This window comes from Rhinatrema bivittatum, chromosome 11, assembly GCF_901001135.1.
Source record: "Rhinatrema bivittatum chromosome 11, aRhiBiv1.1, whole genome shotgun sequence".
In the NCBI taxonomy this organism is placed as follows: Eukaryota; Metazoa; Chordata; class Amphibia; order Gymnophiona; family Rhinatrematidae; genus Rhinatrema; species Rhinatrema bivittatum.
This window is the reverse complement of record NC_042625.1, coordinates 28050788-28074605: the sequence shown is the minus strand read 5'-3', so window position 1 is coordinate 28074605 and position 23818 is coordinate 28050788. Positions and strand designations below refer to the sequence as shown.

General features: G+C 43.7%; 1 protein-coding gene across 3 annotated transcripts in view; it reads left to right on the top strand.

Moving 5' to 3' along the window:
- CMKLR1 (chemerin chemokine-like receptor 1) overlaps nt 1-23818 on the top strand; it is a 421974-nt gene that overhangs the window by 176307 nt on the left and 221849 nt on the right. For 2 of the 3 annotated variants that reach the window (XM_029571275.1, XM_029571274.1), the window contains exon 2: nt 3279-3478. The exons of the other annotated variant lie outside the window; for it this stretch is intronic. The gene's annotated coding sequence lies outside the window, so the exon portion shown is untranslated. The remainder of the gene's footprint in view (nt 1-3278; nt 3479-23818) is intronic. 3 annotated transcript variants of the gene reach the window in all.

The window sequence follows — 23818 nt, the reverse complement described above, 5'->3', positions numbered from 1 at the left end:
GTGCGTATTTTCAAAATCCTTTCCCTGCCCGATTTCTCTTCCTGGAACGCCGTTTTGCGAGTGCGGACAAGAGTATTCTCAGAATCGGGTTTCACATGCGCGTCTGTCTGAACACCCATGCGATTGATTTTTAAAGCATGATTTATCTGCATAAAAAGCATAAAGTGCTCTGAATAGCAATTCCTACATGTACATTACAAGAGAGAAATGATCAGCTCTAACCATCTGCTCAAACGCACAGCTACCTCAATCCTGAGCACCATTCCCCTCTGCACTCCAAAGCATAATGCCCCACCCTCTAAAAGAGATAAATTGTCTGCTGTAGCATAGTGTTGACTAACACCGTTCCTCAGCAGCTTGAATGGGATTCATTTGAACCCTAGCGCTCATACTTCATTTCAGCAACCTAGGTGGCAGTAATGGCAGTTAACCTGCATTACTTTGTACTGGAACTCTCTTCTGGATTGTCTTCATTGAAAAGCCCACTACTACAGGGCAGCTGTCCTGGATTTCTCTGTTTTGTTTATTTTTTATTTTTTTCACTGCTTTGGGAGAGCTTTTTAAGTTCGGGATGGCGGCTTATCAATATCTAAAAAAGTAAATAAAATAAATGGTAATGACTGAAGTGCTAGATGCTTTGGTGGATTTCAGTTAGGAAAAGCATGTTCCCCGTACTCCAGAAAACTATGCCTCCTCCTTTGGATAAAGCAGTGTGATTGCTGGCTTGTACATCGAGACCCCATCCACTTCCACCCTTTCAATTCTCACTACTGTGTGCCATTCATTTTTGTTTCCTTGCAGTGTCATCTTTTGCTCTGACCTGCTCATTCTTTTTGACCTGGAGAAAAGAGTGTTAACTCCTGAAAGCTGGTCAAGAAATGTATTGTTAATCTAAAACAAAGGAATGGCCTTATAGAATGTTGTTTATTGAAACTTAGTTCCATACATCCTTTTTTTAAAAAAGCTGGTCAAATTCATTCTACTTTTCCCTTCTTTTCTGCCAGAGTAAGCTGATGTTTTACATTTGACAATAACAGTAAGCCCTGGAATGCTAATTCATTTTGTAAAATGCTTTAAGAAACATAATTTCGGTATATTATATTGCAAACAATGCAATAAAGGCCAGCAGTTTGCATAACAGTCTATGATTGCATTACAGTACTTGTATTGTTATATTAAATGTGTCAGAATACAGTCTGTACAGAATCATATATTTCTATATTTATATGATGCCAACACTTTGGCACACCTTCTTGTCTCACCACTAAATTGAATCCCGTCTTGGACTTGTTATTTTCTGGATGGTTACATCCTCCATCTCGTTAAAAATACAGTACTTGTACATCTGGTTCAAGATGATGTACTGCTCTAATCCATCATCGTAGCAAGTTATTGCTTTAATGAGGTTCTGGGATAATACATCAGCATGGGGCCAAACCCACTGATGATGATGATGAATTTGCAGCAAAGACAGCATCTCCCATAAAGGAAGGGGTTTCCAAGAGTCGACATCAGAACAGCTCTAGGATTTAAAGCCTGATTGTGCACATTAAACTGGAAGTTGCTTCCCGGGTGCCAGATGCAAACACCTGCAGTAAATCAGGCTCTGAGCGTGCACATGTAACCTGGTTTGTTGGGCCTTGCTGTCTGTTCTCACAGATAGCAGACAGCTTTAACGTGAGCATACTGTCACCATCCAGGATGTATGAACATACAATCTGATCTTGTTAAAGAGGGTTTTGCGGCAAATATCAAGTATTGGGAGATGGGATCTGATGGCAGGTTGCATCATGTTAATTTTTCAATGACTTCACTAAATATATTGTATAACATGTATTGAGTGGATAGTCAGCTTAGCCTTTAAAGCTTTGCCATTTGTTGAAATTCTGATTTTGGTATAAGGGTTATCGTAATCTGTTTGACATCCCCATGTTCAGTGAGTACTTTCTGCTATAATAAAGGCATGCTCTAAGCCACAGCAATGCCATCCCAACTAATCATAGTAATCCCCCTGATGATTTTAGGTCCAGTTGGGATGAGTTGGTCACCATGTCACTATGGCTGATCAAAGTTTGGCAATTCTTGGACCAAGGTCCCACCATAGACTGAACAGACAGCCCATGGTCATTGAAACAACTCGCCATTGTCAACCATGGACAAGCATTTCAATCAAAGGGGTCTTTTTAGCAAGGCACTGTATTTTCCCCAGAGGGGAGTACTGCAGGCTTATGGTAAAATACCAAGGCATGACTGCATAGCACGATGTCTCACATCCTTGGACCGCCATGTATTGGGGTCCCCCTGTCCCCTCCCGCTGGATCCTGAAGTGACAGAAATGTAAAAACTGAAAAAGAAAGTATTTTAAAGCTCTAGCCCTGGCCCCCTCACCCTCCCCCCCCCCCTCACCAAAGCTGCCCCTTTTCTCTCACAAAAGTTATTCCTTATCCCGTACCTCCTCCCCCTTTCCCCATCCCTCCTCGGCACTTACATGAAGTCCCTGGTGGTCTAGTGGGTCCTGGAGCACCCCAAGGGCTCTGCCATTTTCAAAATGGTGCCAGCCAGCCTCAGATGTATTTTTGCCCTGGGAGCATGAATACATGTCTTCATCCAGTCTGGCCCAACTAGCCAATGAATCAGGCAATAGCAATGGCCCACAGAAAGCTATATATATATATAAATATATATATATATATATATATATATATATATATATATATATAAATGTCTTCAGAAATATATATATATATCTTTTTTTTTTTATCAAGGAATATATAGCTTTCTGTGTGCCATTGCTTCTGCATGGTTGCTTGATTCATTGGCTAGTTGGGCCAGACTGAGGCCAGCTTCCTCCTTTCTTTTATCTCTATTGTGGAAATCAAATAGCGAAGGCACTTTATAAAGTTATTTTGCTTGTACTATTGAAATGGTTGTCTTTATGTGATAGGTGGGATGGAATGAGTGGAGGTTTTTATGGTCAATCATTAAACCTAGAAAAATAGAGTAGAAAGAATAACCACAAAGGCAAAACAAAATTTACTCACTCTGCAGCTGACACACCAGATTAAAACTGATAGAAAATGTGACCAACATAAGAAGCACACTGACACACATGATATGTGATTCAAATCTTTCAGTGCAGTTGTTAGTTTTAACCATCGGTCACAATATTTTTTTAGGATTTTATAAATGCATATAAAAGTTAAGATGAAAAGAGCTTATCTCTAAAAAGTCCATCCAGTGCCTTAAGTAAATTCACAAAAGTTTGGTCTCTCTTGCAGCATCTCACAGTGGAAGCCCACATCTCAGCAGTGCCTTTATGCACCCACGCCAGCCTCGTCAACGGTAGAACTACTTCACGAGGCATGACCTAGCTGCTCGCTGATCACCAACTGAGTTGATTTCTGAATTCTCCATTCCGTGGCATCGCACATTGCAACCTCAAACACCTTCCAGTTTTTGCAGAGCAGCTAAACTTTTGGTAAGGGCCAAATCTACTGGCCATGTTACGCCAATTTTGCATCTTATCGACATGGCTCCTGGTTTTCAGATGTGCGAATCAACTTGTTCCTGAATCTTTCCCCAACTTCTCTTATTTACTATTTACTTATTTACTATTTATTTATTTATTTATACTATTTATTTATTTATTTATTTATTTACTATTCACTATTTATTATACTATTTATTTATTTATTTATTTATTTATTTACTATTTATTTATTTATTATTTACTTATTTACTATTTACCCAACTTCTCTTATTTACTATTAAAGAGAAGAGAATTCCATTCTCTTCTCTTTAATAGTTTTCCTGTATACTTGTGTTAATGTATTCTGCCTTGAGGCGACTGTTTTAATGTATTTCCGCCCTGGAGGCGACTGTTCAGTTCCTTGTAAACCGGTGCGATATGTATTCTTTACAGGAACATCGGTATATAAAAATTAAAAATAAATAAATAAATAAATAACTTCTGCTCTCCTACAGCCCTGTAAGGGTGCTTTGCTTTCCCCCTTCCCTGGCTTCAGCTAGACTAACTTGCCCAGGACTTCTTGCAGTCACCTGTTCTGCCCCTAACATATGGATCAAGATACTAAATATATGAACTTTATACCCACTGCATCCATTTCCTTACGCCAACCTCATGTATCCCACTTTTCATCTATTTACTTGCTCTCTACCTCATCGCTGTATGTGTCCATTAGTGCCTTATTTTTTGGATTATAGCCTGCCTTAGGCCTATGTTTAGGAAATGCTTACACATAAGTAAATATGTATCACATAATAATTTTGTGATGATCTCTTCACATGCACTAAATGCCGAGCATACGTTTTTGCATTTTGCACCAATGACCTTTCTGATCTCTAATGTGTTATATGCCAGAAGACAAACAAATGTCTGCTAAAAGCCAGTTGGAGCCTCCCGGCGTAATGGAGTTAACCGCTGTGCCGCTCCTGCACTATAAAACATGAAAAGTGACACAGTTGTGGATGCGTCAGAAATTGGCAGTTTCAAAGACGGCCTAATAAAGCTAAAAGGGACAGCAGATTTGCAGCTAAAATAGATTAACAGCAAACTATTTCTGCCCCTAATAGAAATTACATGCACTTATGGATGTATTAGAGCTGTTTAGACAAAAGAAGCCTCTATTTTGAACACAAAACATGATCTCCAGATGTCTTATTTTTCTTTTCACCATAGGCACGTCATTCAGTTATTCATTTGAATGCATGCCCACAATCTCAGCGTTTAGTAGAGGACTGCTAATGCTAATTTTACATTTCAAAGTTGAACTACTGCATGACCATAATAGAACAATCTGTAGGGTACAGCTGATAATGCCAAAGGCTTTTTTAATTTTTTTCTATTTGGCTTTCATGCACCATGGTGCAGTTGAGATGCAAATGTTTTTTTTTTTTTTCTTTTAGGGGACACTGCAGTCTCGATGGTGCAAGTCTATTAAAAACAAAAATTTAAAACTATAGGTTGGTGATCTGCCACCAAAAAATGGTTTTGAAAGGGAAAACCCCCCAGATATAAACAGGGATTGAATTAGCACGTGTCTGAGACTTGTGAACAGTTGCGTCAATCGTCAAGGCTTCAGTCCTGGTTACTGTCCATTTATGCATCTTTCATACACATTCATAATTCAATCCTCTTTTTTAAAAAATAATCTATCTAAAGTGGAGAGCATGTATTTAAAATATTAGTTACCCCTGCCTTCCGAAGTCCAGGGAGGGGCACAATGCAGCATAACTAAGAAAACTCTTCATACAATAAAAACCAGTACAAAGATACAATATAGCTCACATTTACTTAACTCGTGCCTGGATCTGAAATGGCTAAAGAACATTAAGGCACACCTTTTAAGGAGCTGCCTTGGCAATTTTAAGCATTAATAAGTGACCAAATTTAGAGGATGTGATTGCCCAGGCAGGGGGCTGGGAGAAAAGCACATTTCCTGTTTAAAGAGCTGAGATGCAGTCCCAGGGAACGGAGCTAAAATCTCAAACTATAACAAGAGTCATACATTGTCTCTGATCCTGCCATGATTCGCATTCTCTTATTATATGCATTTCAAAGCTTGTTTAATTCTTTGTAGGCTTTAAGAATGCTTAAGGTAATTAAATCTAATAAATACTAATAATAAAAGTACTCTGGTATGCTCAGAGTGACGTGGCAGTCCCGCAGGGGATCACCGATGACAAGCTGGCCATACATTTGGCTGCTCAGTAGAATTACAGCCTTTCGGCCATATGGTTACGGGTTCTAGTACTGACACAGTCATGTTTCTTCATGGTAATACCCAAACAGGAATTGTTAATCCCTTGACCCTGGGACTCTTTGGAGCGCAGTATATGCTGCAATTTGAGTAAGCAAATAACATGGATGAAAGCAAAAATATTGAATGCAAAACTAAATTGACATAAAAAAAACAAACCCAAACTTCACGAGAAAGGATATTCAGTTCTCACTTAAAAATATTCACAATTTTTGGAGATTTATAACCCCCTCCCCCCACATGTTTTCTAAAATATGGCATCTTTATCTGAACTTGTGAGGATTCATCAATCTAATTTTTCACCTTCCCCTGTGTAGTGTATTCCCTTACTCCTTCCAGCCGAGATAAGACGCTTGAAGTAATGCAGCCTCCTCTGAGAGTGCACTAGCAAAAGATGCTTGGAGCATGCATCTGAAACCAAAAAACGAGCAACAGGTCCTGCTGCGCACCTGCCAGAGGTTCACCTAGAATGCTTGGGTTTCTCTTGGGGGGAGTGGGTGATTTGTTAGACTGTCCACATTGGGACAAAGCTCGTAGATACTTTTTACCGGTGAGCTTTGTCCCAGTTTTCAAAGCGAAAGTATGCAGCGCTTTCTTGAAAATTGTTACGGCGCCTGCTTTTTTGTGTGGGTGCTTTTTCCATGGGAAAAAAAAATAGGTGCAGAGTTGAAAACACAACCTCCTTTCATAATTCTCAGAAACAAGACGCAAATAAATAGCAGTACAAGCTTGTGGAAACCATGGGCCACAGCTTTATTAACAAAGAGGTAACACACCTGGGCTGCTGTTTCCATTTCTAGGAAACATCCCAATCTGATGCCTGAGCTGCAGGTTTGCCACAACCCAGTGAGAAAGGTACCTTCAACCTGCCTGAACCTCAGGCATCATCCAACAGTAGGGATGTGCATTTGTTTAAAATAAGTGCAAAATGTGACGAATAAGGCTAATTCATTTCATTCGGGGGGAACGGGGGACCCAAAACAAATTTGTTTCGTTTTAAATAAATGCATTGGGCCTAGGTCTAGTCCCCAAGCCAGGGCCTCGCCTACAGCATTAGGCCAAGGCCCAAAGCAGGGCCACAGCCTAGGCTCGAGCATGACACCGGGGTCTCGGCGGCAGCCTGAAGCCAGGACCTCAGCCAAATCCTTAGAAAATAAAAAAAAACAAAACAAAAACAAAACCGTCCCTGATCCATCGGGTATCCGTCAAAGGCTGGGTCCAGAGGCCGGGGCCTCGGAGCCCAGACCCAGGCCTGATGCCGCAACCCGACTTGACCCAGAGGCCAGTTCTCAACGCTGATGCTATGGGGTTGGGTCCAGATGCCGGGGCCTCGGAGCCCAGGCCTGGAAGCTCTTCTTAACGTGTCCTCTTCTTTCTTCTTCTTGTAGCACAATGATAGTGTCTGCTGGGGTCATGCCAGAGTTAATTAACTCCGGTGCATTCACCCCAGTGGTCGGCCTTTTTGAGGTACGGCAGTTATACACCGTGATTGTTCTTCGGGAAGAAGAAAAGAGGATGTGTGAAGACGAGCTTCCAGGCCTAGGTTCCAAGGCCTGGGCCTGACCCTGAGCTGAGGCCCAGGTCGGTTTGCAGCAGTGAGCCTGGGTGTGGGTCAAGGCCCCAGTGTTGGGACCCGGCCTTTGGGTTGGGCTGCAGCATCAGGCCTGGGCCTATGAGACTTCGGCCCAGTCTGAGCTGGCAGATCCCCACTGGATCGTTAGTGTGGGCCGGGATGGATCCTGACCCGGCATTTTTCTGGAAGGGTGGGAGGAAGGGTTTGTTTTCATTTTTTAGCTGTTTGTTTTTGGGGGAGGGGTATTTAATTGCTTGCTTCATTTTTTCACACGTTTGAAACGAATCAAGTAATCCATGAACTGAAATTCATGGGAAAAAAAACCTCCTGAAAACAAACAAAAAGATTAAAGCAAATTTTTTTTCCTCCACATCCCTGTCCAGCAGAACACATTTCAGCTGGAAGCCTCCTCTGGTGTAATCAACTCCTTACTCCCAGTATCTGTTGTTCGCTGTGACAGCCCCCATTCGCACTGTGCCTTGGCAGAGCCTCCCATGCCGTCTACTTCCAGTTGAGCAAGTCAGACTTGCACCATCCTAAAACCGGAAAAAGCTCGGACATCCTGCCCCTCCTTTAAAGCTGCATTGAATACTGCATTGAATAAATTGGATTACACGGAATGGAAGAGGTTTTAAATAAAATAAATAAATAAATACCTAAACTCTGTTACAATTGATACAGATAAACAGGCTGATAAAATGCAGACATACTAAAAATGTGTGTCCGTTTTGGGTGCCCACGGTTTCAGCACGTGCACAGCCACCTCTCCTGGGTACGTGATACAGGATTCAAATGAGACACAAATCACAACAGCACCAAAAATGCATGTCGGATAAAAAAAAAAAGAGCGACCGTAACGTTATTCATTTTGTTGTATCGGATGTCCATACAGTATCACGTGTGCGGCTTGTGGACATGCCGGAGTTCAGTCAAAGGGGCATACATCTGTCGGAATAAGAAATTCCAATTTATCGTTACTTCCCCAACGTGATGTCATAATTCTGCCTGGGGTCGCGCATTTTATAAAATCCGGGGTCGGCGCGCGCAAGGGGGTGCACAATTGTGCACCTTGCGTGCGCCAAGGCCGCTCCGAGCCGTGCTGCCTTCCCCCTTTCCCTCCCAGGCCCCTCCGAAATCGGAGGGGCCTGGGAGGGAACTTCCCTTCCCCTACATCCCCCACTCTTTCCCCCCTACCTTTGATAATTTCTTTTTTTTTATCACAAAACTTACTTCAGCCCTGGGGCTGAAGTAAGTTGCGCCTGCCAGCGCGCAATCCCTGGCACAGTGGCAAATATGGCTGCTGTGCTGGGAGCCTGCCCCTCCCCTGCCCCTTTTTGCAAGTCCCTGGATTTATGTGCGTCGCCGAGCCTTTTTAAAATAGGCCCAGCGCGTGTAGACCTGGTTACACGCGTAAATCCTCCAAGTCTAGTAAGAGGTATAGGGATATTTTTGGCCTAGCATTTTCCTCCTGTTCCTTAGGGGCTTCCAGCTCAAACAGAACCAGCTTCTACTGGACTATAGTGCCATCAGATTTCCTTTGCAACCACCCAGGTTGCCCTCCCCCCATTTTATATCCCCTTCCCAACTCTGCCCAGTTATCAGTGTGGCTCCCTCTGGAACCTAAACAACGTGGGCTCTCAAGTCTGGCCACTAGGTGTCACTATTGAGTGACGGCTGAGACTCCCTCTCCCACCCCCGATTCAGCAGCCCTGGGAGGAGAATCCATGCCAGGAATTGAATTCAGACCTCTCTACTTCTCCGTGCACAGCACGTCTGCTGACCCAGAAGGCCAGTCCCACTGAGAAGCATTTTTACAATATATTTTTTTAACCAACAAGCAACACATGCTCTGATTAGTAAAGTCTTCCACCTTTGCTGCTGAGAAGAGAAATATTTGCATTAGGAGTCTGGTCTCTTGTGTATTTGTAATGGAGCATGCAGGCAGAATGCATTAGACTGACAGCAGAGACCACTAGCACATTGAGGTTTGACAGTACAAATGCTATTTCATAAGGACCAGAACTAATGGAAAAATAAATCTTAGCTGAAAACTTGATGCAAATCATGCCACTTATGCAAAATACAAAGACAGCAGGGATATTACTTGTACGCTAATCATTTGACACATTTGCATTGCAGCCGAAATGTCTACAAGAATTTGCAGTAAAGGCATATCTGTGGGCAGCAAATTGCAATCAAGAGAACTGAGGGGTCCTCAAATGGAAAACTAATTAAAGAATGAGTACTTTGGGTGAGAGTACTTTGTACTGCAAGACCCAAGAAAACTCTGAAGCAGCCTCTCTGGAAGTACACAGTGTCTTAGCGTATGAGGCAGAAGGTCGACTGATTTATGCCATGGTGTGTATTGAAGGGAGGGGCAATGAACAGAATTTTCCTTGTTCACTAAATATATTTCTTTTGGGCCTACAGCATTTAGAATTTGTAGGAGAGTGAAATTAGTGAGATCCGATTTCTAAAGCTTTGCTTTCACTAATTAAGAGCTTAGGATATATATTTTCTTCATATATGATGATTATAAAACTCATAAAACATTGGTAAATCCTCATTCTGGCAAAAAACCCAAAAAGTTAAAATGCCAAGACACAGCCTAGTGCTGATATGCTGACTCTCAGCTGGCTGGAGACCTCAACTCTAAATAATAACTACATTTCAGCACAGGACACCCTAAAGCAGGGCCCCTTAGAAGAAACCAAGTCCCTGTCCCAGAGAGCTTATTATCTAATTGGATGGGGGGAGAGGGTTGCCAAGTCTCCGGAACTTAAAACCACATGGGCCCATGGTCACGATGAGTGTCAGAAGCTGGATGTGAAGCCAGGTCTCCAGGCTCATTATTCTAATCACCAGGCCACCTGCACAACAGTGCAGAAAGTCATTCCGTAGTGACCGCCTCTCACTACAGAATCCTCTCTCTTAGACTGGGCCATTTGAAAGTGTATTTATTGGAGGCAGACTGGCTTTAAGATTGCTGCAGAGCACATGGGGACATTCCTTGGCATACCGGTTCAATAACGGCTTTCAAGGAAGGGGCTATTGCAGTATATTTGGCAACATATCAACATATGTGCTGGTGATGCATGTTTTAAATAAATAAATCAAAGAAAAATGGAGAATCATATATATATATATTTTAATTAAATTGTTTACCTATAAGCTAATAGTGTATAATGTACAAAATGTGAAGAATAGTCTTTTCTTATTAAAACCGCATCAGCAAGCCAGACGGCAGATCTCTGACTTTGAAAGAGATCGCCCGGTCTTCTCAATCATTTGCGGTTTTAACTGGAGTCTTTGTAGGACTTGTATAAGAAACTCTTCCTTAGGTGCTCGGCGTTGAAAGAAATCGGAGACATTGCTGTTCCGAGTTGGTTACATTACTATGGGAGACGCTATTTGTCCGACTGAAGACTGACAAGTTGGGCTCCTGATGAAGCTTTTTTAAGCGAAACTTCAGCCGTGGTTGAGCCTTTAGAAGTTCTGTTTTGCAGTTTGACCTTTGGAGAATTGTTGATTGTGCTCTTTAAAAGCTCTGTATCAGCAAGCAGACCATGTAGAGATGATTTCAATGCATATTGACTATCTATATTGCACTTAAGGGAAAGATTCCTATACAAGTCCTATAAAGACTCTGGTTCAAACCGCAAATGATTGAGAAGACCGGGCGATCTCTTTCAAAGTCAGAGATCTGCCGTCTGGCTTGCTGATGCGGTTTTAATAAGAAAAGACTATTCTTTACATTTTTTACATTATACACTATTAGCTTATAGGTAAACAATTTAATTAAAATATATATTTTTTGATCCCCCATTTTTCTTTGATTTTGCTCCCTCTCTGGGATCTATTTGCGCTCTTTTTTGATCTTCTTAAATAGATAAATAAAATAAATAGCACAGGTTATTGCTGTAGTAATCTTGAGCCATTGCCAAATGCACCAGTCATCGTCAGAAGCCATGAGGATCTGCAATCCCTGTGAGAGGAACTAATTTTCTTGGACTGTGAGCCAACTTTGCAAAGGGTTTTCCCCATGTGCCAGTTTAAGTGTCTTGGTGTGCCTGTTCCAAATTGGTGGACAGCGGCGCCACTAAAAGCCTTGATAGTTGGCGCTGTTTTTCACAAGTGTCAAACGTGTGCTAATTCATCCCCTTCGTTTCACGTGTCCAGCGTAGACGGAAATACTTTTCTATCCCATATGCACGAAATTGGAAAGTTTCCTTAGTAAACCTGGCTTTATAATTATATCCCGAAGCAAATGTTACTCTTCCTCTCGTTTTAAAGGTCACAAGTAAAAAAATAAAAAACAAAACAACAAAATATTTGCGGACAATATTTTTCCAAGTATAAGCTAAAACCTTTTGTCTTTTTTGTCTTTAAAAAGTTAACTTTGGAAAGATATTGATGAATTTAATATCTAGGGCCAAACTAAATGGTTTTTGCTTATTTGCCAATTAATGACTTATGAAGAATTTATTTATTTAAAAACTTTTATATACCGACATTCATTTGCATGTCTCATCGGTTTACAGTTAACGGGGATAATAAAAAAAACATGCTTTAGGAAGAAATGCTTTAGGAAAAAATGAAAGTTACATGTAACAAGGAGATGAGGAAACAGGTTGGGAGGAGTAGAGGAAAGAAAAGGGACCAGTGGACTTAAGCAAGGCCATTAGATAGAGATTGACTTATTAACTATATACACGATTCTGTATTACGTATGATCAAAAAAGAATAATTTAATGGAATAATTAAATTAAAGAATAATTTAAAGAGTTTATAAGAGAAGGAAATTATTTAAAAAAATCATCCATTTACGCATTGAGATGAATTGAGATGTGACACTAATTGATTGTAATCTGTTGGATTTAATTGAGAGATCTCTGATTTTTTATTTAGGAAACATCTTATGTGTATATGTGAGCTGGGTGGTAAATTTCCAGAGGGAACATCTGTTCACAGCTCTCCTGAGACAGTGCTCTTGTGTGAAACGTGTCGGGGAATCTTTGGTGTCTTTTTAACCCTCGACTGTATTTATGGGGTGGCTGACCCCATATTTAAAAGAAAAAAAAACTTTTTTCTGAAATTAAATGTTAAAATTGTTAGTATTGATTAGTATATTTGTTGTTTTTTACATCTTTTTGTCTACCTATTAGTTTCTAGGAATGATCAAAAGCCGATGACAGACAGTATTTTATTTTTATTTATTTATTTATTGTTTTTATATACCGACATTCGATCGATATATCACATCGGTTTACATATAACTGAAACAAATAAGACATGAACTGCTTATTTTACATTATAACATGGTAACTATTTGTTACATGATAACAGGACGAAAGAACAGATGACTATAATTGATTTTTGATAAAAACGGACAATTTACTGACCATATGGCTAACAAAGTAGCAGGATCAACCTATTTACAAGATAAAAGGTAGTAGTTATGAGGGAGAAGGGATATTTAGAGGGGAGTTCTAGAAGTGCACAACGGGGAAGATGAATAGGGTGTTATCTACGGGGTTTTTGGAACAAAGAAGTGTGGAGATTTTGAAGGAGGGGAGGGGTGGGTAAGGGGGGGGGAGGAGGGGGTGAGGGTGGCTGGGGGGGGGAAGTTGTTTTCAGGGTGGATTGTGTGCTGAGGGGGTGGGTTAAGTAACTGGTGGGAAGGCTTTTCTGAAGAGCCAGGTTTTGAGTTGTTTTTTGAATACTTGAGTGGAGGGTTCGTTTCTGATGGAGGGTGGGAGGCTGTTCCAGAGTGTGGGGCCTGCCATGGATATGGCACGTTTGCGGGTAGATGAGCAGTTTGCTGTTTTGGAGTTTGGGACAGCTAGGAGTCCAGTGTTTGAGGACCTGAGGCTTCTATGTGTGGAATGAGGAAGTAAGGCATTGTTTAACCAATTCATGTCGGTGTTGTTGATTTTCTTATGGATAAGGGTGAGGGTTTTGTACTGAATTCTTTGGTTGATGGGAAGCCAGTGAAGCTCTTTTAGTGTGGGAGTGATGTGGTTGCATTTTTTTATGTTTGTTATTGACCTTGTGGCGGCGTTTTGTAGTAGTTGAAGGGGTCTGAGTGTGGCTTCAGGGAGACCGAGAAGTATTGTGTTGCAATAGTCAATTTTCGAGAATATTATTGTTTGAAGGACTGTTCTGAAATCATGAGTATGTCAAAGATAACTCTTTGGGAAGTAGCAGTCTCTCTTGATCTATTATCATTCTCAGAATATGTTGTTTCTTCTCCTTAGTAAAAGATCATGAGCAACAGATTCCATGTTCAATGCCTCCTCCATATCAGAAACCTATTTTTTTCTCAGCAGCCATTTTTTTTCAGTACGTATGAAACAACTTTTCAGTTCTCTTGAGCCTGTTGTCCATAAATCATGTACAATAATGCAGGCTTGAATTCACTTGTAACCCAGACCACGTTTTGGGTTACTAATAGGTCTTGCAATAGCCTAATGCAGCTAGAGAAATAATTAGGGGAGTACCCATTCATGGACAGTCCTCCCATTGGAGCTGTAATGGGTAAACCTGGTCCTAAGATTTTATAGCAGAGCTCTGACAGGTTCTGGGGGCAGTATTTATTTGGAAGTTAGGAAAAATGCAACCTCTCTATCTAAGTTGGATTTTGGGCCTACCTGGAACCTCAGAAACCCTCTGCGACCCTTCCAGGAGAAGCCAAAGGGGCTCCACTGCTGTACTTTCACCACAAGGTGCAGGGTAGCTACTCTGGGACTAATTTTTGGGATTTTTAAACCTGTAGAGGAGATCTGCTGAAGACCTGGGCCTTTCTGATGCCCAAGGAATGGGGAACCCAGGGATGAAGTCAACCAGTGTTTAGGGAAGAACTGCCCAACAAAGGTGGTGACCTGTTGTAGCTGATTCCTGCAGTTATGTAAGTTGGGGAAGAGATTTGTTTTCCAACATCAGGGAGGAAGCATTTTTTTGCCCCTCTTCCTGCCCATCAAGGGGACTGGCAAGAACTGCAGTCCAATAACTATTATAAGGAGTCAAAAACGTGAAATGCAAAAGATTAGCGCATCAACGATATTGGCATTCACATAACAGATTCAAATTCTTGAGGATCATGATCAACACTCGAAGATCGTGATCAACTTGGCTCGAAGATATGCCACACTTCCGTCAAGCCAACCGCCCCACCAGAAACTCTCTTTCAGGCACCCTCCACACCCCCTCACTCAAAATTGCTCACCTCACAACCACCAGAGAAAGAGCCTTCTCCATTGCTGGCCCCACCCTCTGGAACTCCCTTCCCGCCGAACTCTGTTTAGAACCATCCCTGAGCCAATTCAAAAAAGGAATCAAAACTTGGCTTTCTAAACAGGCATACCCCAACTCCTCTCAATCCTAGTCAGTGACCTCTTCCGAACCACTTTCAGCTCCCTTCCCTGTCCTACTTTCAACGTCCTACTACCTCCCCTCCTACCCTGCCCCATCCCCCCTGGCAACGTTTTCCTCTGATTCACACCAACACTCCTTGCCCCACTTCCATCCCCGCACTACCTCCCCACCCCCCACCCCCGCTCTATCTCCTTCCCCGCTCCCTCCCTCCCAGCCCCCTTTCAGCCTCTGCCATCATTTGTACATATGGTAATATATCTACCTAATATTGTTTATAAGTTCATATGTTTATTTAATTTTAATATGGATAACCTAAAAATCCAAATAGTTCAACCAAAGTTTATTCTGCTAGTTGACCTTCTATAAAAATGTACTTTCATGTGTTATCTAGCTATCCTGCTATTGTCGTTCATTGTAATTTCCTTTCACAGTTACCTGTAAACCGACATGATGTGTCCTAAGAATGCCGGTATATAAAAAGCTTTAAATAAATAAATAAAACACTAGCGTGAGCTTAAAAGGCCATCATAACACCCAGCAGCAAGAAAGACTATATATTGTCAGATTGCTTGAAGGATGTCATTCATAATCATAGGTCTTAGAGCACCACAGTGATACAAGTAGTTCAGAGTAGTTAAATCGCGAGAGGAAGTGACATCACTTCCCATGCCGGCTGCTTCTTAGAGGAGCTCTCAGCCCCGGAGCACTTTTCGCTACAAAAACACCGTGCCACCCACCCGAATCGCGGCAATTTTTGGGCGCTTGGGAAGCGGAACGCTGTGGGGCCATGGCGCAAAAAAAAAAAAACCGTGGACTTTGCAAAATTTTCATACAGCAAAGGGGGAGACGTGCCGGACCTCCAGGGCCCTAAAATGGTGGTGGCAGTCGAGCAGGAGGACCCGGAGCACGTGGACTCCGACAAAGACCTCCCGGACCCAGAGTGTCCCCTCCGATCCGAGATGCGCTCCTGGTTTATGGAGCTGCGACGCGATATTAAAGGCTTTAAAACGGAAATCGCTGAAAAGCTGCAGGAAATGCGGGAGGACAACGCGGCCTTGGGCCGCCGTGTGGATGACGCGGACCTTCGCTTGGATGAGCACGAGGAGCGCTGGCAGCAGCAGCAGCTGGAGGTGACCGCATTAAAATCCGCACAAACGACCTTGGAGGACAAACTCGAGGATTTGGAGAACAGGACCAGACGCTGTAACCTTCGTTTTAAAGGTGTGCCTGAAACAGAGGAATATCAGGACTGTGTCTCTATTATTCAAAAAATATGCCTCTGGCTTCTTGGGAATTCGGAGACCGGCAGCGAGGGTCCTGCGTTGGATTCAGGGATCGAACGAGCGCATCGGTCCCTGGGACCCAAGTCCGGCAACCGGGTATTTGACATTGTAGTCTGTTTTCACTCTTATGCTTATAAGGAGAGGATTGCTGCAGCGGCCAGGAAGCAGCGTGTTTGGAGTTGGGAGGGGAATGACATTTCCATTTTTGCAGATCTGGCGGCGAGTACCCTGCGCAAACGAATGGCTCTGCGCCCGGTCACCTCTGCTTTGGCCAGTGCTTCCATTCGTTACAGATGGCTGTTCCCCTTCGGCCTCTGGTTCCAAGTGGATGGGAAATCCTATAAAGTTCACAGTCTGGAAGATGCGGTGCCAGCCCTGAAAGCCGTGGGTATTACTGCGGATATTCCGATATCTAAAGAGGTGGCTGCTTCCGGCTCCAGACCAGCCGCCCCACGCTGGCAACGGGTCACCAAAGGAGGCCGTCGGCTTCGGAGGAATGCCAGCGACCACGGGGAATCTGGGACCCTCACCTGAATTGCCTGGCCCATCCAGTTATCTGGGCTCTTATTGACTAAGATGTCGTGAAACTGACTGCCATTTCAGATGTGCCTCAGCGTCTCTGTTCGCTTATTTCATGGGGTGGACTTATTCTGTTGTCACAGTGTGTATTCTGACTTTATGATTATCAATTGATTGCTCCGGGGGGGGGGGGGGGGGCAGACTCCGCACCCCGGCATGGTTTCTTCCTCCATGTTCTTCTCTGGAAGGTGTGGAACCATCCAGGATATTTGCTGGGGGGGAGGGGGGTTTAGCTTCACAATGCCCGGCTTTCATGCTCTTAGAGTGTTCTGTGGTAGTCAGTATGGCCAGGGGTTCCCTCTATTTAAGTGGACTGCCGGGCTATTACACGGGTATGGCTGAGTATGGGGTTTTGTTATCGGATTCTTCTGGGCCGGCACTCTTGGTTCTCGGTGCTGGGCTGTGGGATTGGGGGAGGGGAGGTGCAGAGATATTAAGATTATGACCTCAATTACCTTCCTCTCCCTTAATGTTAAGGGATTGAATTCAGGCAGGAAACGGAAGCTCTTATTTCAGGAAATAGACAGGTTATCTGCCCAGGTGATTTATGTCCAGGAAACTCACCTACGCTAGCGCTATGAGGGCCTCTTACGCTCAGAAAAATACCCCCATCAATTTTGGGCGGCGGCGACACCTGCCTCCAGATATTCGGGTGTGGGAATCCTGGTGCATAAAGACATTCACTTTGAGGTCCGGAATATTCTTTCTGACCCGTTAGGCCGCTACCTTCTCCTTAATGTAGTTCTGGGCGGGGAGTCTTATACACTTTGTTCGGTGTATGGTCCTACCTCTCAGAAAGAAGCGTTTTATACTAAATTGTACAAGCTGTTAATGGATCATGCGGAGGGAAGTGTTATTTTGGGGGGGGGGGATTTCAATTTGACGCTTCATCCCCGTTTTGATACCTCAGCGGGTTCTAGCTCTGACCCTGCCCTGGCCAGGAAGGCGCTCAAACGGATTCTTACGCTTATAGCTGGGGTGGATGTCTGGCGCTCTCGCTTCCCTACTTCCCGCAGCTATACCTACTTCTCACCCTCGCACAATAGCTATTCCCACCTGGATATGTTCATGCTTGACCGGACCAAACTTAATGCGGTAACAGGGGTTGATATTGAACCTATAGTTTGGTCGGATCATGCGCCTATCTGGTTTAAATTGCGTATGGGCCCGTCTGATGTAGGTCAGCGTTTTTGGCGACTAAATGATTCCCTCCTGGAAGATGGTAGCTTTCAGCAGCAATTGACTCGAGAAATTCGTGAATTTCTCCTTCATAATGATACGGGGAGGTGGGGGCTGGGACCCTGTAGGAGTGTTTAAAGTGTGTCCTACAAGGCTCCTGTATTGCGAGAGCATCTTTTGTTAAGCAACAGCGGGAGCTGGAGCGCCAGACGTTACTGAAGGCCTTGTCCAAGTTGGAGCGGGCTCATATGAGGGACGGAGTTGGCTCTACGCAGCGGGGGTCCATCCAGGAGCTGCGGGATAAGATTATGGCCCTAGATTCTGCCCGTATTGCCCATCAATTGGAATTGGCCCAACAGCGATTTTTTGAGGGTGGGAACAAGGCTGGACGTTACTTAGCCCACAGCCTTAAACGGAAGCAGGCACAAGCCACTATTTTAAAAATAAAGGATCCCTCTGGGGGGCTCCTTACTGATAATGCCTCTATTCGGGGCTGCTTTCAAAGTTTTTACTCCGCTCTGTACCATGGCGACCCTGATATACAGGAAGCTTCGATTGAGGCATACCTGTCTCGGCTTCCCATCCCTACCTTGACGGCGGCCCAGCGACAATTTTTAGATGGGGACATCTCCGCTATGGAACTTCAGGACGCTATCGACTCCCTCAAACTGGGGAAATCCCCGGGGCCTCGATGGGTATACTCCCCGGTTTTATAAATTATTTGCTACGGCCCTAGCCCCTCTATTGTTGAAATTTTTCAACTCCCTGAAAACGGGGTCGTCCCTGTCAGCCCAGGCCAACTTGGCGGGCATTACACTATTACTTAAACCTGACCGGGACCCATCCGTTTGTGGTTCTTATCGGCCCATTTCTTTATTGAATATTGATGTTAAGTTACTGGCAAAAATCTTGGCGAACCGCCTGAATTGTTTTATTTCTCACTTGGTGGGGCTCGATCAGGCTGGCTTTATTCCTGGGAGGACTACTGCGGATAATGTTCACAAAATTTTGGACATTATCTGGTATGCCCAAACACACAACATCCCGGCAGTGGCTTTGTCAATTGATGCTGAAAAGGCATTCGACCGAGTGCACTGGCCTTATCTTTTTCAGACTTTAGAGCATATGGGGTTTGGCTCCTCTTATTTGCAGTGGTTGGGTCAGCTCTATCACTCTCCCCGGGCATGTTTAAAGGTAAATGGAGGCTACTCAGCTCCTTTTGATGTGGGCAGGGGGACTAGGCAGGGTTGCCCGCTATCCCCCCTCCTCTTTGCTTTATTTCTTGAGCCATTTGCTATCTCCATACGCGGCAATGCTGACATTTCTGGGGTACCTATGGGCGCCTTGTCTCCCAAGATATCCCTATATGCTGATGACATTTTGTTTACGCTCTCAGACCCAGCCGACTCTCTCGACTCTGTTATTGCTGAGATGGAGGCTTTCGGTAGGGTTTCTGGTTTTGCCGTAAATTGGGAAAAATCAGAGGTTCTTAACATCAATTTACATACCCGCATGGTCAATTTCCTTCAGGAGCTGTTCCCCTTTAAATGGGCCAAAACCCAAATTAAATATCTGGGCATTCACCTTAGTGTAACGCAAGATCTGCTTACCATTAACTATACCCCGCTGTGGACTAAATTAGCAAAGGATATGGAGGAGTGGAGTCGATATCAGATATCTTGGTTGGGTAGAATGGCTGCCTTTAAAATGAATGTCCTCCCGAAATTATTGTATCTTTTTCAGACACTCCCCGTGTTGGTCCCTATGTCTATGTTAAAACAATGGCAGCGAAGGTGTATGGCTTTCATTTGGGCGGGCAGGCGACCCCGGGTAGCTTGTAGAGTACTTACACAACCTAAAGGTAGAGGTGGCCTGGGAGTTCCGGATCTTATCCGCTACTATCGTGCTGCTCAATTTAAAAAACTGGTGGATTTACAATCATCCCGTAGGCAGAAACTGTGGGTTATTATTAACCAGGAACTTCTTGGCTCTGTTCCACTCAGTAGCCTTATCTGGCAGCCTAAGCACACCTGGACGGTGAATCCGGGGGCGGTGTTGCCTCCCTCTACACTTATGCTGCTTCACCTGTGGCATCACCTTGGTGCTCCCCTGGTGGGAAATAGGGAATACCATGCTAGTACCCATTTATATTACAACAAGGCCTTTCGCCCGGGATGTGAGAGCTCCATTTTTTTAGACTGGAGACGACGGGGCATTACAACGTGGGGACATGTTTGGGGCTCTACAGCTTTACGCTCTTTTGCTGATCTTCAGCGAGCCTATGACTTACCTGAGTCGGCGTTGTACCCCTATTTGCAATTAGCGCATTTTGCTAAGGCCACCGGGCTTAGTACTCCACTCGCTCAGGAACCCTCTGATTTTGAGAAACTTTGTGAGCGGGCGCATAGTTGCCCCAAAATGCTGTCAAGGCTTTATCAAATGTTATTGATACGGGATCCCCCTCTTTACACCTTCCAGACGGCTTGGGAGTGAGATCTTCGGGTTAGCTGGACCCCTCAGCGTTGGAAGTCGGTCTTTCGCCGGCTGGGCAGGGGACATATTGCTGCTTCTCTTATTGAGAACTCGTATAAGCTCTTGTACCGCTGGTACAAATGTCCCTCACAGTTACATAAATTCTTGCCTTTATATCCTGATACTTGTTGGCGAGGTTGTGGGGAGGAGGGCACGTTTTATCATATGTGGTGGACCTGCTCCCATGTCAGTTTAGTTTGGAGGCAGGTGTCCCTCTGGTTGAGCAAGCTTTTCCCGGGTCTGCCCTCGCTCACCCCTGCTCAGGCCCTGCTGGGCTTGGCACCCACTGGGCTTTCGCAGGATTCTAATCAGTTAGTTCAATTTGTCTCTACTGCCAGCCGCTGTGAGATCGCACGTTTATGGAAAGACACCAGGACTCCCAAGATAGAGGACATTCACAACAGAGTGCGGAAAATTTATTTATTATCCAAAATTACAGCATTCAACAATAAGACAGTCTCCCGTTTTACATCGATTTGGCACCCTTACCAACAATGGCTTTCTGGGGGGCCGGGGGGTCCTTTGCCTTAAATATTATGTTAGCGGTAGGGGCCCTTCGCTTTTCATATTTTTTTTTTTTTTCTCTCGGGGGGTAACCCATAGGATCATATCTATGCTTTTGTGTGACTCCATGTATGCTCTGCTTTTCTAATTTCTTTTGTCATTGTGAAGCTAGGGGGGGTATATTCATTAAACATAAACAACTTGGTTTTGCTATTCTGTGATGTTTCACCTACAGTTGTTCCTGGCTCTGATTGCAGCTTTGTGCAGTTTCTTATGTATACTTCATTTTCTACTTGTATGGTCCGATCTGTAGGTTTCATTCTGTTGTTGTTTCAATAAAAACCTTTAATAACAAAAAAAAAAAGAGTAGTTAAATCGCAAGCGGCTTGTGATAAATTGCAGCACGATCTTGTGAGACTGGAAGACTGGGCATCCAAATGGCAGATGAAATTTAATGTGGACAAGTGCAGTTGGTGTAGCTGTGTTTAAAAAAGGATTGAATAAGTTCTTGGAGGAGAAGTCCATTACCTGCTACTAATTAAGTTGACTTAGAAAATAGCCACTGCTATTACTAGCAACAGTAACATGGAATAGACTTAGGGGCAGATTTTTAAAAAGTACGTGAGCGCGTACTTTTGTTCGCATACCCGGCGCAAACAAGAGTACGTGGATTTTAATAGATACACGCTTAGCTGCGCGTATCTTTTAAAATCCGGGGTCGGCACGTGCAAGGCTGCGCAAAATCGGCAGCCTGCGCGCGACAAGCCGCACAGCCTGCCTCCGTTCCATCTGAGGCCGCTTCGAAATCGGAGCTGCCTCGGAGGGAACTTTCCTTCCACCTCCCCCCACCTTCCCCTCCCTTCCCCTACCTAACCCACCCCCCGGCCCTAACTAATTCTCCCCCCTACCTTTAATTCAAAAGTTACGCCTTCCCGAGGCAGGTGTAACTTGCGCGCGCCGGGCCAGCTGCCGGCGCGCCATGTTCCGGTCCGGGGGCTGGTCCGGAGGCCGCAGCTATGCCCCCGGAACGCCCCCGATAACGCGCCAGCTGCGACATGCCCCCGACACGCCCCCCGCCAGGAAAGCCCCGGGACTTACACGCGTCCCGGGGCTTTGTGCATGCTGGCAGCCTATGCAACATAGGCTCGGCACGCGCAGGGGGAGCTTGGGGCAGGTTTTCGGGGGGGTATGCGCATATCCCTTTGAAAATCTGCCCCTTAGTGTTTGGGTACTTGCCAGGTTCTTATGGCCTGGATTGGCCACTGTTGGAAACAGGATGCTGGGCTTGATGGACCCTTGGTCTGACTCAATATAGCATGTTCTTATGTTCTTATATGTTGCATATAGGGAAAAATAACCTTTGCTGTAGTTACACGATGTTAGGTTCCATATTAGGAGCTACCACCCAGGAAAAAGATCTAGGCATCATAGTGGATAATACTTTAAAATCGTCGGCTCAGTGTGCTGCAGCAGTCAAAAAAGCAAACAGAATGTTAGGAGTTACTAGGAAAGGAATGGTTAATAAAATGGAAAATGTCATAATGCCTCTGTATCGCTCCATGGTGAGACTGCACCTTGAATACTGTGTACAATTGTGGTCGCCACATCTCAAAAAAGATATAATTGCGATGGAGAAGGTACAGAGAAGGGCGACCAGAATGATAAAGGGGATGGAACAGCTCCCCTATGAGGAAAGGCTGAAGAGGTTAGGGGTGTTCAGCTTGGAGAAGAGATGGCTGAGGGGGGATATGATAGAGATCTTTAAAATCATGAGAGGTCTTGAATGAGTAGATGTGAATCGTTATTTACTCTTTTGGATAATAGAAGGACTAGGGGGCACTCCATGAAGTAGCACATTTAAGACTAATCGGAAAAAATATATTTTTCACTCAACACACAATTAAGCTCTGGAATTAGTTAGCAGAGGATGTGGTTAGTGCAGTGAGTATAGCTGGGTTTAAAAAAAGTTTGGATAAGTTCTTGGAGGAGAAGTCCATTAACTGCTATTAATCAAGCCGACTTAGGGAATGGCCTCTGCTATTACTGACATCAAAAGCATGGGATCTTCTTAATGTTTGGGTACTTGCCAGGTTCTTGTGGCCTGGTTTTTGCCTCTGTTGGAAACAGGATGCTGGGCTTGATGGACCCTTGGTCTGACCCAGCATAGCAATTTCTTATCTTATGTTCTTATACATTTTTTATGCAGGTAAAACAGCAAAGAAAATTCACTTCCCTCATGAGGTATATTCTTGCATTTCAAAGATGGAGAAATGTGTAGCTGTAGTTAATCAGAAACCCGACATAACGTTATGTTTAGAAGTGCTTCTGCTTCAGGGGTATTTTTTGCACTCGCTAGTCTTCATTTCTCACGGCTCATTAAATTGAAACAACAAACATGCATGTAGATTGTAAATGAAACGTCTTGCAACAGTGATTTCACCCACCTTCAGAGATATCTTCTTACTGGCATTTGTATCCTTTATCAATGTTGAGCCGCAAACGAGCACGTTTTTGCCCCGAAAAGGCACCATTCTAATACAAAGCTGATAGAATCCCCCGCAGACATGCATCAGCTGTTGATTGGAAGTCATGCTGCAGTGCTGTCAATCTGTCGGAAAATGAAAAAACAAAAATAACGTCTATTGTCATAAATCTAGCAATTCCGCTTTTGATTTTTTGTTAACTTTTCTAGAAGTCGTTTTTATTAATTTTTAACATTTTGGATGTATTGTCTATTTGATATATTATACTTGTTTTAATTTCTGTATTTTTATTATGTATGTTTTATATTTTTGTAAACCGCTTAGCCAGACAGATCCTGTTTAATTTGCGGTATATAAATTCTTTTAAATAAATAAATAAACAAAAATAAATAAATAATTTTATTGTTAAGCTTTTTAAACCTAATTCTAGCACGCTTTTGAAGTCAAACCAAAATAGTAATTAAAGAGAACAAGCATGTCCTTGAATAGATAGCACTGTCAACATCAGCACTTGTTAGCTGTGAAAATAAA